General features: G+C 39.0%; 1 pseudogene; it reads right to left on the bottom strand.

Moving 5' to 3' along the window:
• Window positions 1-10,527: 10,527 nt before the first annotated feature.
• LOC123788475 (peptidyl-prolyl cis-trans isomerase NIMA-interacting 4-like) lies at window positions 10,528-10,939 on the bottom strand (annotated as a pseudogene).
• Window positions 10,940-17,968: the final 7,029 nt, after the last annotated feature.

The raw sequence follows: 17,968 nt of genomic DNA, 5'->3' as shown, positions 1-17,968 counted from the left end.
TATAGCTATGGACCCCTCTACAGGTGCACGAATGCAAGGTATAGCCTAGACACTCACAGATGACCCACACCACCATGTGCGCACTTGGGGCTAGCCCATCCAGCTGAGTACTTGCATGCCACAAGTCTGACTCTCGTGACCAGCCTCTACTACTGTGTGCATGCCCATGGTGAGATCTTGCAGCCATAGAAGTACATACAGACAGACAAGGCCCCACAGCTGCTTGTGGATCTGGATTCAGCCCTACCTCCAGTTGGTATCCTGCACCACAGCATGCACTTACAGCAAGCCCCCCAGCAGTGCACCTGCATGCCTCCTGCCCAACCCTTGCCACCAGCCTCCACTGCTTTGTGCATGCTGTTGGGAGACCCTGTAGCTGCAGGAATGCACACCAACAGCCAGGGCCACCACAGCTACCACTGCAGCTGATCCAAGCCTTTGCTACAGGCCCTACCCCCACCACTATATGTATGCCTGCAACTAGTCTTTCCCATTATACAAGCAGCTGTAACTGGCCACCACAGTTGAGTGTGTGTACACAACCAGCTCTGGCCACCACCATCAGTCATCGCTGAGGACCCCAAAGCCCTTGCAAGCCACTGTGGAGCCCCACAACACTTGACAAGGACCATGAGCTTGTCAATGTTGTGGACCCAAGCAGCCTAACATTATACCACCCTGGACCAAAAGTCCCCACATATCCCTGTACTTAGTATTCTGCATGACTAGACCCAGGGTCACAGCACATTCCAGTAAGCCCCCACCTGGAGATGAAGGCCTTTCTTTATGGAAGCCAGTCCATAAAATCTTGAAGAGGTGACTGCTTCTCCAAATAAAATGAAAAACAAAAATCATATGATCATCTCAATAAATGCAGAAAAAGCATTTTATAAAATACAATATCCTTTCATTAAAAATGTTCAACAAATTGGGTATAGAGGGAATACACAGCAAATAACAAAGCCATTTATGACAAGCCCACAGCTAGCCTCATACTAATGGTGAAATGTTGAAAGCTTTTCCTCTAAAATCAGTAACAAGACAAGGGTGGCCACACTCACCACTTCTTTTAAACAAAGTGCTGGAACAATTAGACAAGAAAAAGAAATAAAAGACATCCAAATCAGAAAGGAAAGAATCAAATTGTCTTTTATTGCAAATGATATGATCTTATATAGAGAAAATCCTAAAGACTCCACCCAAAAACTGTTAAAACTACTCAGCAACTTCAGTAAAATTTCAGAACACAAAATCAACATATAGAAATCAGTTATATTTGTATACACTAACAAATAATATCTGAAAAAAAATTTAAAAACCAATATCATTTACAATAACATCATAAGCAGTAAAACACTTAGGAATAAGTGCAACCAAGGAGATAAGAGATATATACACCAAAAACTAGAAGATTTAATGAAAGAAATGCAGGATGACACAAAAAAAATAGAAAGAAATCTCATATTTATGGATTAGAAGAATTAATAATGTTAAAATGTCCATAGATCGCTATCCAAAGCTATCTGGATTCAATGCAATCCCCATCAAATTTCCAATGGTATTTTTCAAAGTAATAGAAAAAACAATCTTAAAATTTGTATGGAACCACAAAATACCCTGAACAGCCAAAATAATCCTGAGATAGAACAAAGTTGGAAGTATCACACTTCCTGATTTCAAACTGTATTATAAAGCTATAGTAGCCGAAACAGTACAGTACTGGAATACAGATATATAGACCAATGGAACAGAATTGAGAGCCCAGAAATAAACCCTCGATTATAGTCAACTAATATCTGACAAAGGAATCAAGAATACTCAATGAGGTAAGGACTGTCTTTTCAACAAATAGTGTTGGGAAGAATGGATAACCACAGGCAGAACAATGAAATTAGACCTCTATTTTACATCACTCAAAAATGAATTTGAAATGATTAAAGACTTAAATTTAAGGTCTAAAATCATAAAATTCCTTGGAAAAAAAACTTTGGGATATAGCTCCTTGACATCAGTCTTGGCCGTTATTTTTTGGATGTGGCAACAAAACCAAACACCAAGTGAGATGACATCAAATTATGAAGCTTCTGCACAGTAAAGAGAACCACCAACAAAGTGAAAAGGCAACCTACAGAATGGAGGAAATATCTGCAAACCCTATATATGATAAGGGACTGGGATCTAAAATACAAAGCAACTTCTACAACTCAATAGCAAGAAAACAATCTAATTAAAATTGGGCAGAGGAGTTGAATAGACATTTCTCTAAAAAAAAAAAATACATACAAACGGCCAACATGTACATGAAAAGATGTTCAACATCACTAATCATTAGGGAAATGCAAACCAAAACTACAATGAGATATCACTTTACACCTGTTAAAATGGCCATTATCAAAAGCAGAAAAATAACAAATGAGTATGTAGAGAAAAAGGAATCCTGATGCACTGTTGCTGGGAATGTAAATTGGTGTAGCCGCTATGGAAAACAGTATGAAGATTCCTCAAAAAATCAAAAGCAGAATTACCATATGATCCAGCAATCTCATTTCTAGGTATATATCCAAAGGAAATGAAATTGCTATCTTCAGATATCTGCAATCCCACATTGATGGCAGCATTATTCACAATAGCGAAGATATAGAAACAACCTGAGTGTCCATCTAGGGATGAACAAAGAAAATGTGGCATATATAATATATGTAGCATATATGTAGCATATATTATATATATATATAATATTCAGCTATGAGAAAGAGCAAAATCCTGCCATTTGTAACAATGTGGATGGTCCCTTGAGGGCATAATGTGTAGTGCAATAAGTCAGACAGAGAAAAATAAATACCGTATGATCTCACTTACATGGAATTTAAAAATATCAAACTCATAGAAACAGAGAGAAGAACGATGATTGCCAAGGCCTGAGGGGAGGGAGAAATGGGGAGATGTTGGTCAAAGTGTACAAATTTTCAGCTATGAGATGTTCTGGAGTATGTTCTAAAGATCTAAGGTACAGCATGGTAACTATGGCTAGCAATACCATATCGTATACCTGAAAGTTGCTGTGATATTGGAGCTTTAATACTCTCACCTTATCAACAACAATAAAATGGTAATTATGTAAAGTGAAGGATGCGTTAACATTATTGTGGTAAACATTTCTTAATATATACATGTATTGAATCATCACATTGTACACCTTAAACTTACACAATGTTACATGTCAATTATATATCAATAAAGCTGGAGAAAAAAGGAGAGGAATCAATCTGTCCAGTGTAACTCTAATCATAGTCTATGGCCCACTACTTGGTCCTCCTAGAGCCAAACACTGATGCTATGTTCCCAGGAGAAAGTAATGTGGAATTATACATACTTTTTTATATGGTTTAATAACATAGTAATTCATAGTTATTATGAATTTATAAAAACTTGGCATTCATAAATTAAAATTATGACACTACTAGGATGTACTGAGGTCTCCAAATTCAGTGAGAATTCCTCAAACAAGTCTGCCATGCACCATTTGGCAGACGTGCAAAGCTCTTCTCTGGCATGTGGGCATGCAGACAGACAGCACTCCCATGATTTTCAGAAAGATGTTGTTTCAGTGCCTCAACAATGTTGCCCTGAGCCAACTGTGGTATGCTGCCTTTGCTATCTTAGTTAATATATATTTAGAATTAATTTAATGTTTTACTTTTATGAATTATTTTGTTTTCATGTTCTTAGCATTCTGATTATAACTTTGTTCCTTTTTTCAGATTTTGATACATTCTTCTTTTTTTTTTTTAATACCCGTATTAGTTTCCTATTGCCTTAGTAACAAATCACCAGAAATTTAGTGGCTTAAAACAGCACAAGGTTATCTCTTACAGTTCTGGAGACCAGAAGTCCAAGATTAGGGCCACAGTCACTATGTCATAAGGCTGGCTCCTTCTATAGGCTCTGAGAGAAAGATCTATTTCATTGATTTTTTTTTTCCAGCTTCTAGTGGCCACCTGTATTCCTTGGCTTGTGCCCCGTCCTCCACTTTCAAACCACATCACTCCATCTTCTGTCCCATCATCACATCACCTTCTTCTCTCCTGTGGTCAAATTTCTCTGTACTTCCCCTTTATAAGAATGCTTGTGATTACATTTAGGGCCCACCCAGTCATCTCCCATTTCAAAGTACTTAATCATATCTGCAAAGTGCCTTTGGCATATAAAATAACATCCATGGGTTCCAGAGATCAAGGGCAGGGGAAGAAGAATAATTCAGCCTCCCATAATAGCTATTGCTTTTTATTTTTGCTTTCTTGCCCTTTTACAAGCTTGTCTGATTCCATATCACATTTCTATCCATGTAACACCTATATTTGAGTGCCTATTAGGTAATAGGCATGGTGCTAAAAGCCAGATATCAAAGTAAACCAGACACAGTGTTTACAATGTAGCAAGACAGCTGTCTTTGAACAAGTTGTTACATGTATAATAATGAGTGTTGCAGAAGGGTGCTGTGAGTATGACTGATCAGGCAGCTACTCTAAGCTGTGGTGTCACAGAAGACTTCCCTAAGACTGATATTTGAGCTGGGACATGAAAGATGAATAGGACTAGATAGGTGGAGGGGTTGAGGTGGGTTGGGAAAGTTCCTTTTTAATTTCTCACTGGCAAAGAGAATGACTAAGATAAAAGGGCTTTGAAATTTTTGTGCTATCTACCTAAATAGGTGAATAAACCAAGGTCCACAAAATTCAAGTTACTTCCTAAAGGTCCATTATTTCGACTAAACCTTAAAAGTCCTTTGGGAATTGGAAAGAGTGATAAGAAGATAGTGTTAAACCAAGAAACTTGGGAACATTCAAATCCTGCCCAGACCAGCTACTTCTCCCCATCATAGTATCTTAGGAAAATACATGCACCGAGGGAAACCCATGGTTATTATTAGGCTTTGGCCCCAATACCCAGTGCAGAACTCTTTTGGCTTATGCTGGAAGGGAGCCATAAACCTAACACCAAAGTTGAACAAGCCCATAGTCTCCAAATGTCTCCCACAAGATACTAATTACAAAAAACTTTTCAGTACAGAAACCTGCAAGATACTACTTTAACCAAGTGATCAAAGTTAATACCACCAATGATAAAACATATCAATATCCTATACTTCCCAGCATGACACACTAAGAAAGACACATCATTTCTATGGTCTTGTCAGAAATGTATAATCTCAATCAAATCATGAGAAAATATCAGACAAACACCAAGGGATATTCTATGACATAATTGGCCAGGAATCCTAAAAAGTGTCGTCAAGGTTACAAAAAACAATCACACACGCACACACACATGTTGTCACAGACTGGAGACAAGGGAAACAAAACAACTAAATGCAATGTGGGGTCCTGGATGACATCCTAGACCAGAAAAAGGTCTGTACTATATAAATTATGCCTATGTTAATTTCCTGGTTTAGATAATGGCATTATTATTATTATTATTATTATTATTATTACATAATCTGTTATCATTAGGAAAACCTCCGTGAAGGGTAGAGGGGGCTCTTTGAACTATTACTATAACTTTTTTTTTTAAGATTTTATTTATTTATTTGACAGAGAAAGACAGCCAGCAAGATAGGGAACACAAGCAGGGAGAGTGGGAGAGGAAGAAGCAGGCTCCTAATGGAGAAGCCTGATGTGGGGCTGGATCCCAGATCACCGGGATCATTCCCTGAGCCAAAGGCAGATGCTTAATGACTGCGCCACCCAGGCGCCCCTATTACTATAACTTTTTTGATGTCTCAAATTACTTGAAAATAAAAAGTTATAAAAAGAAACACTCTAAGCAAATTAGAGCCTCAAATTTGGACTTTATAAATGTTTACGAATAATAAAAGCAGGTTAAGTCTCCATGACAAAGTAAAAGCAGGAGAGTCAGGTCTTTCATTAGACTTCCCAAGGTTGGAGACTGCCTCATCTAACAATCTTATACAAACTGACTGAAAAGTACACTGATCCCTGTTACCTAGACCTTTGTTACCTAAATATCTCCAACCAGAACACAAGGGTCCAAAATATGTCCTGAACCTTGTAGCCTTAAGGTGAAAATGTCAGATGGGAGTGGGCAGGCATGGGTGCGATGGCAAGAAGTGATCAAATGCTTCACTCAGCATTACGCAATTTCATGTTTCCCCCACTGCTAGATTCTTTTTCAAAACTTAAAATATCATCCATTAACTTTTAACCCTACGTTGATTTTCCAACATGAAACAGGTAGACCTTAGTTGCTTTGGAAACTGGTAAAGCTATGCATGAATGTCAGCATCAAGTAGGGGGAAATGAGCTTTAGGATAAAGACAACTAGGATTCAGACCCTGACTCAGCTCAAATTATATTCTAGTTCTGTGACAATGAGCAAAAATTATTTCTATAAAATCCTTCTTCTGCAAATTGGCAATGATAAAAAAGAGTTGTTATGCAGATCAGATATGATGTGTATGAGAAGCTAACAGAGTTGATGAGTTCACAGAGAGCATTCAATAAAGGACTGCCCAGTTACATGAAAGAGGTTTTATTTTGTTGTTGATATATGTTTGGGTTTTTTTAGCATATAATGTATTGTTTCAGGAGGACAGGTCTGTGATTCATCAGTCTTACATAACACCCAGCGCTCATCATAACACATTACATGAAAAAGTTTTTAAGAAGAGTTGGTGTTCTAAAGTTTAGAAAAGGGTTATTTTTCTTTTTTACCATTCACTTCCATCCTCAGCTACCACTTAATTCTACCTAAGGTAGAAATGTTTAACCTCCAGGAACTCTAGACTCTGAGGGGAAACTGTTGCAACGGTCCCAGGGATTCTCCTCACTCGTTGATACTCATTGAGTACTTACTATAAATCACTTTGCATGGCTCTTAGTCCTATTTCAAGCATTAACTCTACTCTTCCATTTTGATGTTCTAATCCAATGATCACTACTTTCTATGAATGACTATTTCAGATGAGATACATTCATAAAGAAGATTCAGGATATAAACTGACTAGTTGCTCTGGGGAGCTTAAAGCGTAAGGCTTTATCCTCAGAAGCTGACTATAACATTAATTGTCAGCCACAACCCTGACAAAAAAACCTCTAAAAAAAAACCCTTAAATTCCAAGATACATAAAGTATACAGTTTTAAGTTTACAACTGATGCTTTTTTATATATTATCCACCTCTATAACCACATCCCAGATAAAGTTCTGACTTCTGTGATCAAAGAATACACCCTGCATGAATGCAAATTGGTGCAGCCACTCTGGAAAACAGTATCCTCAGAAAGTTGAAAACAGAGCTACCCTATGGCCCAGCAATTGCACTACTAGGGATTTACCCCAAAGATACAAATGTAGTGATGAAGGGGCACCTGCACCCTAATATTTATAGCAGCAATGTCCACTATAGCCAAACTATGGAAAGAGCCCAGAGATCCATCAACAGATGAATGGGTAAAGAAAATGCGGTATATATATATATATATACAATGGAATACCACCCAGCCATCAAAAAATGAAATCTTACCATTTGCAATTAGAGGGTATTATGCTAAGTGAAATAAGTCGATCAGAGAAAGACAATTATCATATGATCTCAATGATACGTAGAATTTAAGAAACAAAACAGAGGACCATAGGGGAAGAGAGAAAAAAATAAAGCAAGACGAGACCAGAGAGGGAGACAAACCGTAAGAAACTCTTAATCATAGGAAACAAACTGAGGGTTGCTGGACAGGAGGGGGATGGGGGATGGGGTAACTGAGTGATGGACATTAAGGAGGGCATGTGATATAACGAACACTGGGTATTATATAAGACTGATGAATCACGGAACTCTACCTCTGAAACCAATAGTACAATATATGTTAATTAACTGAATTTAAATTTTTAAAAAACTTAAAAAAAAGAAAAGAAAACAGTATGGAAGTTCCTCAAAAAGATAAAAACAGAAATACCCTACGATCCAGCAATTGCAGTATGAGGAGAGCTAGGTCTTGTCTCAGGAGTCCAAGAGTGAAACTCGTGGACAAAGGAGAATGAGTAAAATGAGAAAGTTTTATTAAGTGAGGATACAGAAAAAGCCCTCAGGAGTGAGAGGGGTCGGGACAGGGTTGTCACTGCGGGCTTTAAGGGTTGGTCTTTTATAGAAAGCTAACCAGGGAATTTAAATCTTTTTAACATCTCTATTGATAGCACCATTGAGTTAGGACTAGTGATAACACCTTCAATGGCTTACTTCCTTTTTAGGGTCTGGTAATTCTTTGTTGGCTGCAAATAGCTGTTGTAACAAGACCCCACCTTTGACCCCTGGGACAGGATGGTCTGAGCTGTTTCCTTATCTCTGGTTTCCTTACACCTCCACATTTTTGGGAATTTTGTGAGCCTGATCCCATAGCTCCCTCTCTATCTCTCCCTACCTAGCCCTGCCTGTCTCTTACTCAGAAGTATTTACCCAACGGATACAAACATACTGATTCAAAGGGGCACATGCACCTGGATGTTTATAGCAGCATTATCAACAATAGCCAAATTATGGAAAGAGCCGAAATGTCCATCAACTGATGAGTGGGTAAAGAAGAGGTGGTGTATATATACAATGGAATATGACTCAACTGTCAAAAAAGAATGAAATCTTACCATTTGCAACAACATGGATGGAGCTACAGTAATAATGGTAAGTGAAATAAGTCAGTCAGCGAGAGACAAATGCCATACGATTAAACTCGTGTGGAATTTAAGAAGCAAAACAAATGAACTTAGGGGAAGGGGGAACAAAGAGAGGTAGGCAAACCATAAGAGACTCTTAACAATAGAGAACAAACTAAGAGCTGCTGGTGGGGAGGATAGGCTAAATGAGTGATAGGGATTAAGGATGGCACTTGTTGAGATGAGCAGTGGGTGTTATATGTAAGTGATGAATCACTAAATTCTACCCCTGAAATCAATATTACTCTATATGCTAACTACTACAATGTAAATAAAAAATTGATATCAAAAATAAGAAATATTGGGGGGGGGGGAATACAACCTACAAGATTCCATTTAAATTATGTGAAAGAACAGGCTACATTAATATACTTGTATGTCTACCACCCAGATCAAAATAGAGAACATTTCAACACCTGAAATGATTCCCTCTTGCCTGTTCTCAGGCAATACCATCTCTACTAGAATGAACTGCAATTCTTACACCATGGATTACTTTTGCGTATTATTGAAATTTATCTAAATGGAATCCCACAGCATGGACTCTTTGTGTTAGTGACTCACCCAGATTGCTGCATGCCTCAGTATTTCTTCTTATGCAGAAAAGAATTCCACTGCTTGAATATACTATATTTTGTTTATCCATTTTCCTATTGATAGACATTTAGGCTGATACAAGTACTTACAGTGTCGAATAAAACTTCTGTGATCATCCTTGTATATCTTTGTGTAGACATGTATACTAATTTCTCTGCTGGATAGGATTGGAATTACTGGATCATCGCGTGGGCATTTGTTTAATTTTAGCAGATGTGACCAAATAGTGTAAACTCTTTTATGAAAGTTCACAGAATTAAGGAACTATTTCAAAGAAGTCAAAGTGAATGTGAATTAAGAAAAAAAGTCATGAGAGTAGGAAGGATGAAGAAACCAAGAATGGCAATATGTTGATGACTGTTGCAGCTGGCTGATGAATATACGGAAGTTCATTATACTAATTTCATTACTTTTGTATATTTTTGAAATTTTCCGTAATGAAAAGTTTTGAGGCATAAACTTTAGTCACTTTAAAATTTTGATAACTTTTGAAAGAATAGTTTCATTCTTCAGAGTAGTTGTCTAAGAAGCATTTTCACAAGGGCATAGACCATGAGAAAGGAGCAATGCAGATTCTCTTTTAAAGGTTTGCCAAGGGGGCACCTGGATGGCTCAGTTGGTTAGCCTATGACTCTTGATTTTAGCTCAGGTCATGATCTCAGGATCGTGGGATTGAAACCCAAGTCAAGCCCCAAGTTGAGCCCCAACTTGAGCCATGTGCCTAGCACAGAATCTGCTTTTCCTTCTCTTTCTGCCCCTCCCCACTGAAAATATCAGCTCATTCCACATGGTAAAGGTCAGTGTTGTTTCATGAAGTCTGCAACATTTATGAGAGTTTATGTGTACTAGCTCTCAATATAAAACCCAATATTTATTGGGTACCATAATCACAAAAGTTTGAAAGCCATTGCTTAAAGCAGAGTTGTCGGGCTTCTCCAGTGACCAAGCAAAAGGATCTATGACTAAAACATCAAGTGGGTGATTTGAGGCCAAGTCTTCTTACAATACAGTCAAAGGATGTGAAGGGCTCACTCACTCCCTCAGATGGAAATGAAATTGAGTTGCCCTACCCAGAAGATATCATCACTCTGTTCACCACTATCATCAACTTTTTGACTGACAGAACAAACATGCCTCTTTCATCAAGGATGGAATCTGAGCCTCCCAGAGTGGCATTTTTTTTTTTTTTTAGCCTTTTGTACAATTTTATTTTCTCCCTTTAACCATAATAATATGATATCCAAATTTTATCTTAACCGGAGGGTCTGTAAACACAGGTTTAGCCAGCCCACTCACAAGCAAGGCAAACGCTTCTTCTTGAAATGGTCCCGCCATGGAATCTCTGGTCATCCAACCCAAGTGTCCCCTTGGCTGGCTTTATCTTCACAACACTGTGCTGCCACTTCATTGAATCTCATTCCAGACTTTAACTTTTCCATGGCTTCCATAATTTTCCCATGTTTTTCTCACGGAATGTGTCTGACCTTTACTCCATTGCCACCCTGTGGGACCGTGAGTCTTCTTGTCAGAACTGTCACTCCTGGAGGCTGCTCCCCCTCTCTTCCCTTCCGTGGAATTGCTTTTTCCCTTGGCCAGCATCTGTGAAACTTGCAGTTGAACTCTCAACTCCAGTGTGGCATTTTTTTTTTTTTAATGTGTGATATAAAGGCACTGACATCTTCAGATTTTTTCAAAGTATATGGAAAACATTTACAGTCAATGAGAATTCAGTATGTCTGTCTCTCTTTTGTACTTGAAATTAATTTTACCAATATTTTTTCAGGACTTTTTTTCTTCCTTTACTTCATTTTTTTTTCAAATCTATTCTTTTTTTTTTTTTTTTAAGTAAACTCTACCCCCAACATGGGGCTCAAACTCATGACCCCAAGATCAAGAGTCACATACTCTACCATCTGAGCCAGCCAGGTGCCCTGTATTTCATATTATTTTAAACCAATCTTGCAGCCCAGAGTCAAGTTAACATGATGTGGAGGTCCCACTATGTCCCATTATAGGATGTTCTTTGTGGTAGCATATAAGCTCCCTATACCCTTTGCAATTCCTATTTGTTCCTGTACCAGTATGGTAAACATAAACCTTGATTTCCCTGAATACTGAACTATATTCTAATGAGCTTTGAACATACAGAACACAAGATACTTTGTTCATTTAGCAGAAATGGAATTCCTCAACCAAAAGGTGTTATCTTAACCTGGGGGTTGGTGCACAAACCTGATACAAAAAAATTACACTTTCTTTTCACATCAAACTAAAATTTAGCACTTCCTTCAATTACAAATGTAGGCAACAAACCTCAATATTATTTGCAGTACCTATGGTTGTGTTACAGATATTTTCATGTCACATCAGAGATGTTACAAATATCTTAAAATATCATTCATACTCATCATTACTTCGAAATATGACAGTTAATTGACCTAACACTACGTCTATTTAATGTGTTAAGTATTGTACGTATTGATATTTTTAAGATTTGATAACTTTAGGGGCGCCTGGGTGGCACAGCAGTTAAGCATCTGCCTTCGGCTCAGGGCGTGATCCCGGCGTTATGGGATCGAGCCCCACATCAGGCTCCTCCGCTATGAGCTTGCTTCTTCCTCTCCCACTCCCCTGCTTGTGTTCCCTCTCTCGCTGGCTGTCTCTATCTCTGTCAAATAAATAAATAAAATCTTTAAAAAAAAAAAGATTTGATAACTTTATTTTAATATAATCAATTTATTTTATAATCCTATATATTTTATGTTATGCATTTTAAAAATTATTGTGAGAAAAAGCCATGGGGTTCACCAGATTCCTAAAGCGTGTCAAGTGCTTAGAATATGCCCAGCTCATATCAGCACAACATAAGTTTTATTTAAACAACAAAAATAAATTTAATAGGTTACTAGTGGGGAGTGGCACAGAGTCACGGTCTGGGAAGGCTAGGTGATGGAGGGAAGAAAGTTAAAAAGAAAATGGGAAAAAAATAATTTCTAAATAAAACCCCACTATGTACCACATGATCCATTAATGCATGTTTATATAATTTTATGCTTATTTATAAAGCAAATCTTAAAAACAGAAGAGCAAATTTAAATCTCTTATAGGTGTTTGAAGTCACTTTTTTCTGACACTATATTTAGAGCTTAAAGATAAAATACTCTTCACAAAAAGCCGGAGACAGGGCATCTGCAAAAAGACCAACTACAGCAAAATCAACTACTGAGACCACACCCTGTGTTTCTTGGTGTAGAACAAGCTCCAGTTATTGAACTACAGCAGAGTTTTATTAAAAAATAAGACAGATGAGATTTAAGAAAAGCATTATCATCTGCACTGTGAAAATCCTTTAACTGTATGGCTTTGGGGCAGCTCACTTAGGGACCAAAAAAAAAAAAAAAAAAATGGCAAGTAATGTGTTATAAGATATATTATGAGAAAGCCAAACCACCACCTTTAGACTCTACCAGGTCCTTCCCCAGGACACCACCCATCAGCTACAGACCTCCTGGTATGGTGACACTCTCTAAACTTGCCATGTCTGAGGATTATTCTCTTCCAGACAATAAAGTCCAAAGTGGGCCTCAGTCAGTTATCTTTTCTGCAAAGTAAAAAGTCCCATCTCAAGGTTAGAGTATGAGCACCACCACTAGGCTTCTATTCACCCTCAATATATTTTCCTTACTGTAGCTAAAACCATTGTTTCTAAACTCATATGTGATCCTCTCAATCTCTCCTTTCAAAAAACCTTTTAGGTTCCCCATTTCTCTTAAGATCTGGACAAAAGTCCTTCATGTGGCTTCCACAGGCCTGCACGGCCTCACCTGAGCCTTGCCCTCCAGCCTTGCCCACCACCACATTCCCCTCTTCACTGCTCCAGCATCCCAGGCCTCTCCAGTTCCGTGTATTCTCTGTACCTCCCCCCTTCTGCAGGCCCTTTGCATGTGCTCATGCCTCCAACTAGAATGTTCTTCCCACCCTCTTCCCCTAGGTAAAGCTTTTGCATCCTTCAGATCTCAATGTCAGTCCAAGCATCAGTGTATCAGAAAAGCCACCCACACCTCCCTGATTACCATGTTTCATCAAGTCAGTGATGCATGTTTCTTTCCCCTTAAGCATGAGAGTGTGTCCTATAAGTAAATGGAGTCTCCCAATCACTGCTGGCCCAGATTAAAGTCAAATTCTTCCAGCAAGATTTGTACTTGCTTCTACCAGTCATCTCAGGGAACTACCAACCTGAAATCCCTTTAAATTCTCTGCTTGAGTTTTTTGGACACAGTATCGACGTGAATTCACATTGAAAAACCTTTAGTACTGACTTGGCATTGGAATTCTTAGGGGAGTTTTATTTTCCTCCTACCACCCCGTGCTAAGGTTGAGACCAGCAAGTTTCCTTGCTGTGCCTTACTGTGAGATCATTTTTTCCTCATTTACCCTTTTATTGAGTAGGACAGCCCTTGGTACCCAAGCTAAAGGTGGCATTCCCTTTTAGGGTTCCATTGTGTGATTTTTTTTTATTAGTGGTATACAGAATAATCATGCATTATATAAAGATTGTCTCTAAATTTTAAAGAAATACTGAGGTTTAAATTCCAGCTTTCTTACTTGCCACAGCTGTAGTTTCAGCTTTGTTCCTATTATGTGACTAAATCTACCTCCCTTACTACACTATAAGCTCCATGGGGACTGGGACATGAGACCTCATTTTTTTCATCATTGCAACCCTAGTGACCTACACAGAGCTTGATTTCAATATTAGGTGCTCATTTAATGTTAACTGAATAAATGAATGAGTTGACAGAGGAAAGGATGAATTAAGGAGATAATTAATACACATACTGTCAAGCCCATTTGACTTACCACCTTTCCAAATCAACCAGACCTGTGATCCTTTAGATTTAGTGCCATGAGAACTAGAAATCCATACCTGAGGAGCAACACACACCTGCCAGCCCATCCAGATCCTTTAGACCTCTACTCCATTCCTCTTTTACCTCTCAGACCACTCCCTGCCTTTCCCCTCTGCCTGATTCTCCACCCTTGACGCTTTGACGCATGGTAGAGCCCTGCCATGAACAAGAGATGTGCCTCAGTGCTGATCTGACTGGACTTGACTCACCAGCCACATCCTCTGGTTTTTCCTATCAAGATACCATTATTTATTCGGGGGGGGGGGGTGGGGAGGAAGCCAAGAGTCCTGTGCTGGATACCCAAGTGAGCAGTAGCCCTTGACTCTTCAGAGCCAAGTGAGATTCAGGTTTCTTAGTCTCCATTTCTATCATCCCTCGGCAAACCAATCCCACTATAGTTTTCTTAACTGTGAGCATATTTTTCTCCAGATTCTAAACTCTTTGTGCCAGGGACCATAATACAAGGAATTATGGTTAAGAACCCTGATTTGGAGTCAGACAAACTGTATTTGAATCCTTGCTCTGCCACTCTGTGGTTGAGCAAATTCCTTAACCTCTCTATGGCTTTTTCCACATTAATAAAATGAGGATAATGGCTGCCTCATGGTGTGTAAAGTGTAGGAAAGCAGATTCCCAATAATACTGCCTTTGAGGCCATCATCCTCTAGCTCTGAGCCCCTGGGTTTTTTACTGTGTTTCTGATGTATTCTGTTCTGAGTTCCAGTGTCCACCCTAAACTCTGAGATTGGGGACCTGTCTGGAGACTATGCTACCTGCTGCCAGATGCTCTTGATACCTGTCGTTTTTCTGCCTTCCTGGTGTCCAGGTATCACCAGTTCTCAGACTCCCCCATTATCTTCTCTACCCACACACACCAGCATCCTCACAGCTCATGAAATCTTCGTGCCTAAACACCGTTCTCACTTGAAGAGGTTCTCACCTCTGATAGCCTACCTACCTGGCTGGCAGGGTAATCTACCCATGAACATCACCCTCTCCCTGTTTTACTAGTTAGTTCCCAGGATTCAATCCTATCCTGTCTGGCCAGTACTACAACCTTCAGAACTCAAGTTCTATCACCAGGAAAGTCACTTCTGATTTAAAAGGCATAGATAGAATACAGTAAATGGTCTCTACCAAGGCTGACTTCAGACCAAGTTTCCAAAGTCAGTAAAGACTGTCATGCCCCCACATTTTAGCCTCTATCCTACATGAGTCCTCATGCTGCCATGAGTGCATGATTCTTGGTTTAAAAAACAAAAACAGCCATAAAGTACATATTGGAATAATTATAGAAATTTGAATATAGAATGTATATTAAGTAATGATATCTAATTAATTTACCTAAATTACTTTTCTTGAGTGTGATAACTGTATTGTGTTTATACAAGGATGTTATGCTAAAATATTTAGAGGTAAAGTGTTATGCTGTGTGAAACTTATTCCTATATATAGAGAGACAGACAGACAGACACACACACACATATATACTCAGAGACAGACAGAAGAGAGTCGAAAATATGGCAAAAGATTAACTGGTGACCTAGATAAAAGGTATAAGGTGTTCACTACAATTTTTTTCAACTTTTCGCTAAGTTTGACATTTTTCAATATAAAATGCCAAGGGAAAAAGTATAAAAGAATGAAGCTGTTTCTTTTGATATTTAGGGAAGAAGGAGGTTGAGAAAGAATTTGTAACAGTAAAAAACATAGCAAGAAGCATGGTATTTCAGATGGAAACACCCTACCTTCCAAGAGCTTCTCGAAGAAAAGTGATGCTGGTCCCTTATTTGTACTGAAAGTCCCTCCTTTTCTTGGAGCAAGCACGTGCTGAATGGTGAGATGTATACAGTGCTTCATAGCACCTCACATACATTATGCATTCGACGCTGATGACCAATCTGAGAAGGAGGCAGGACAGGCACTGTTACATTCATCTCACAAATAAGGAATCAGAACCCCAGAGAGGTTGTATTTGGCTCCAGTAACTACAGCTTAATACATGGCAGAAGTAGGTCTTAATCCCCAAATCCCCTTCCATCCTCAGTCAGTATTTTTTCTCCACAAAAACTGCTGTTCACAATACCATAACTATTCATTCATTTAATTGACTAGGGGGCGCCTGGCTGGCTGGATCAGTAGAACATGGGACTCTTAATCTCAGGGTCATGAGTTCAAGCCCCACATTGGGCATAGAGATTACTTTTAAAATGAATGAATGAATGAATGAATGAATGAATGAATGAATGAATAAAACCACATTATTAAAAAAAGAGATGACTATCATTTCATTGACTAATATTTATTATGTGCTAACCATATGTTCAGGACAATGGATATAAAAAGCTGAATAAAATATTTGTTCAACAATATTCATAGAGCATATATTCATTCAAAAAATTCTTATTAGGCTCTAAATGCCAGGTTGGGTGTGGGGATACCACGCTAAATGAGACCTCCTAGGGGAGCAAAACCAAGAAGGGAGACTGAAGCTTCAGACACAATGTGAAGAATGCCATCGGAGTAAAAAACACAAATGTTCTGGCCAAATGAAAAACACTACGACCCCCTCCCTTACCATGATGATAATCCCACTTTATTGGAATTACTTGTCTTAATATTCACCTTCCCCTACTAGAGCATCTTCCCGCTACAACAGTCCCCGTTTATCCACTGAGGGACACCTTCCAAGATCCCAAGTGGATACCTGAAACCGCAAATAGTGCCGGAACCCTGTATTTACTGTTTTTTTCCTGTACACACGTTTTTCCCCTACATACATACGTATGATGTTTAATTTAAAATGAGGCATAGTAAGAGATTGACCGCAAAAACTAATAATAAAATAGAACACTTAAAAAAATACACTGTAAGAAAAGTTATGTGAATATGGTCTCTCACTCTCTCTCAAAATATCTTACTGCACTGCACTTACCCTTCATGGGACTCTGTGAGATGATAAAAAGCCTACGTGATGAGATGACGTGAGGGGAATGTCGCAGGCGTTGTGACGTCAGAAGGAGGCTGACCCGCTTTCCCTGCGGGATTAGCGGCAGGAACGGAAACCGCGGAGAGCCAAGCCGCTAATAAAGGAGAACTACTTTATACCCCAAGCCCCAAGCAACAGTGTCAGAAACAGAGGAGGTGCTGAGTAAATATGTGGAAAATAAAGTAGGAAGGAGGGAGGGAAGGGAGGAGGGAGGAAGGAAAGAAAGGAGGGAGGGAGGGGGGATGGAAGCAATATCTTACTCCGAAATCCAATCTAACCAGTTAGGTTAGGGTATTTATAGCACCTCCTTTTCTTACAACCCACTTGCCAACCAGCAGTGGCCCATGTCTCATTGTCTTTGATGCAACATCTCCGGAGAAGTGAGGAAGAAGGCACTGTGGGTGAGGCACGCCCACAAAATCAGCAAATCTCATCCTTGAGCCCACAAATGCTCCTGAGGGCAAAGCTTCATGAATCGCTTTAGGTATATCCAGGGATGTTTTAGGAAGTTCACAGAAGAGCCCTCTCAGTCACTCCCCCGGGCTTTATGCTCTGCTAAGAGCTACACTTTTTGTCAGTGCTGTTATGAATGGAATTGAAGAGTTGTAAGGAAAGAATTAAGGCATCAGAGCCATAATGTGTGTGTGTGTGTGTGTGTGTGTGTGTGTGTTTTCATCAATCACCTGTATCTTCAAGTAGAGACCCTGAAGAAAACCCAGCATGAGGTCCCAAATTCAAAGCTCCACA

This window comes from Ursus americanus, chromosome 20 (assembly GCF_024610735.1).
Source record: "Ursus americanus isolate L20-20 chromosome 20, mUrsAme1.1.p, whole genome shotgun sequence".
NCBI lineage: Eukaryota > Metazoa > Chordata > Mammalia > Carnivora > Ursidae > Ursus > Ursus americanus.
The sequence above is the reverse complement of the archived record's forward strand: the minus strand, read 5'-3'. Positions and strand labels throughout refer to the sequence as shown.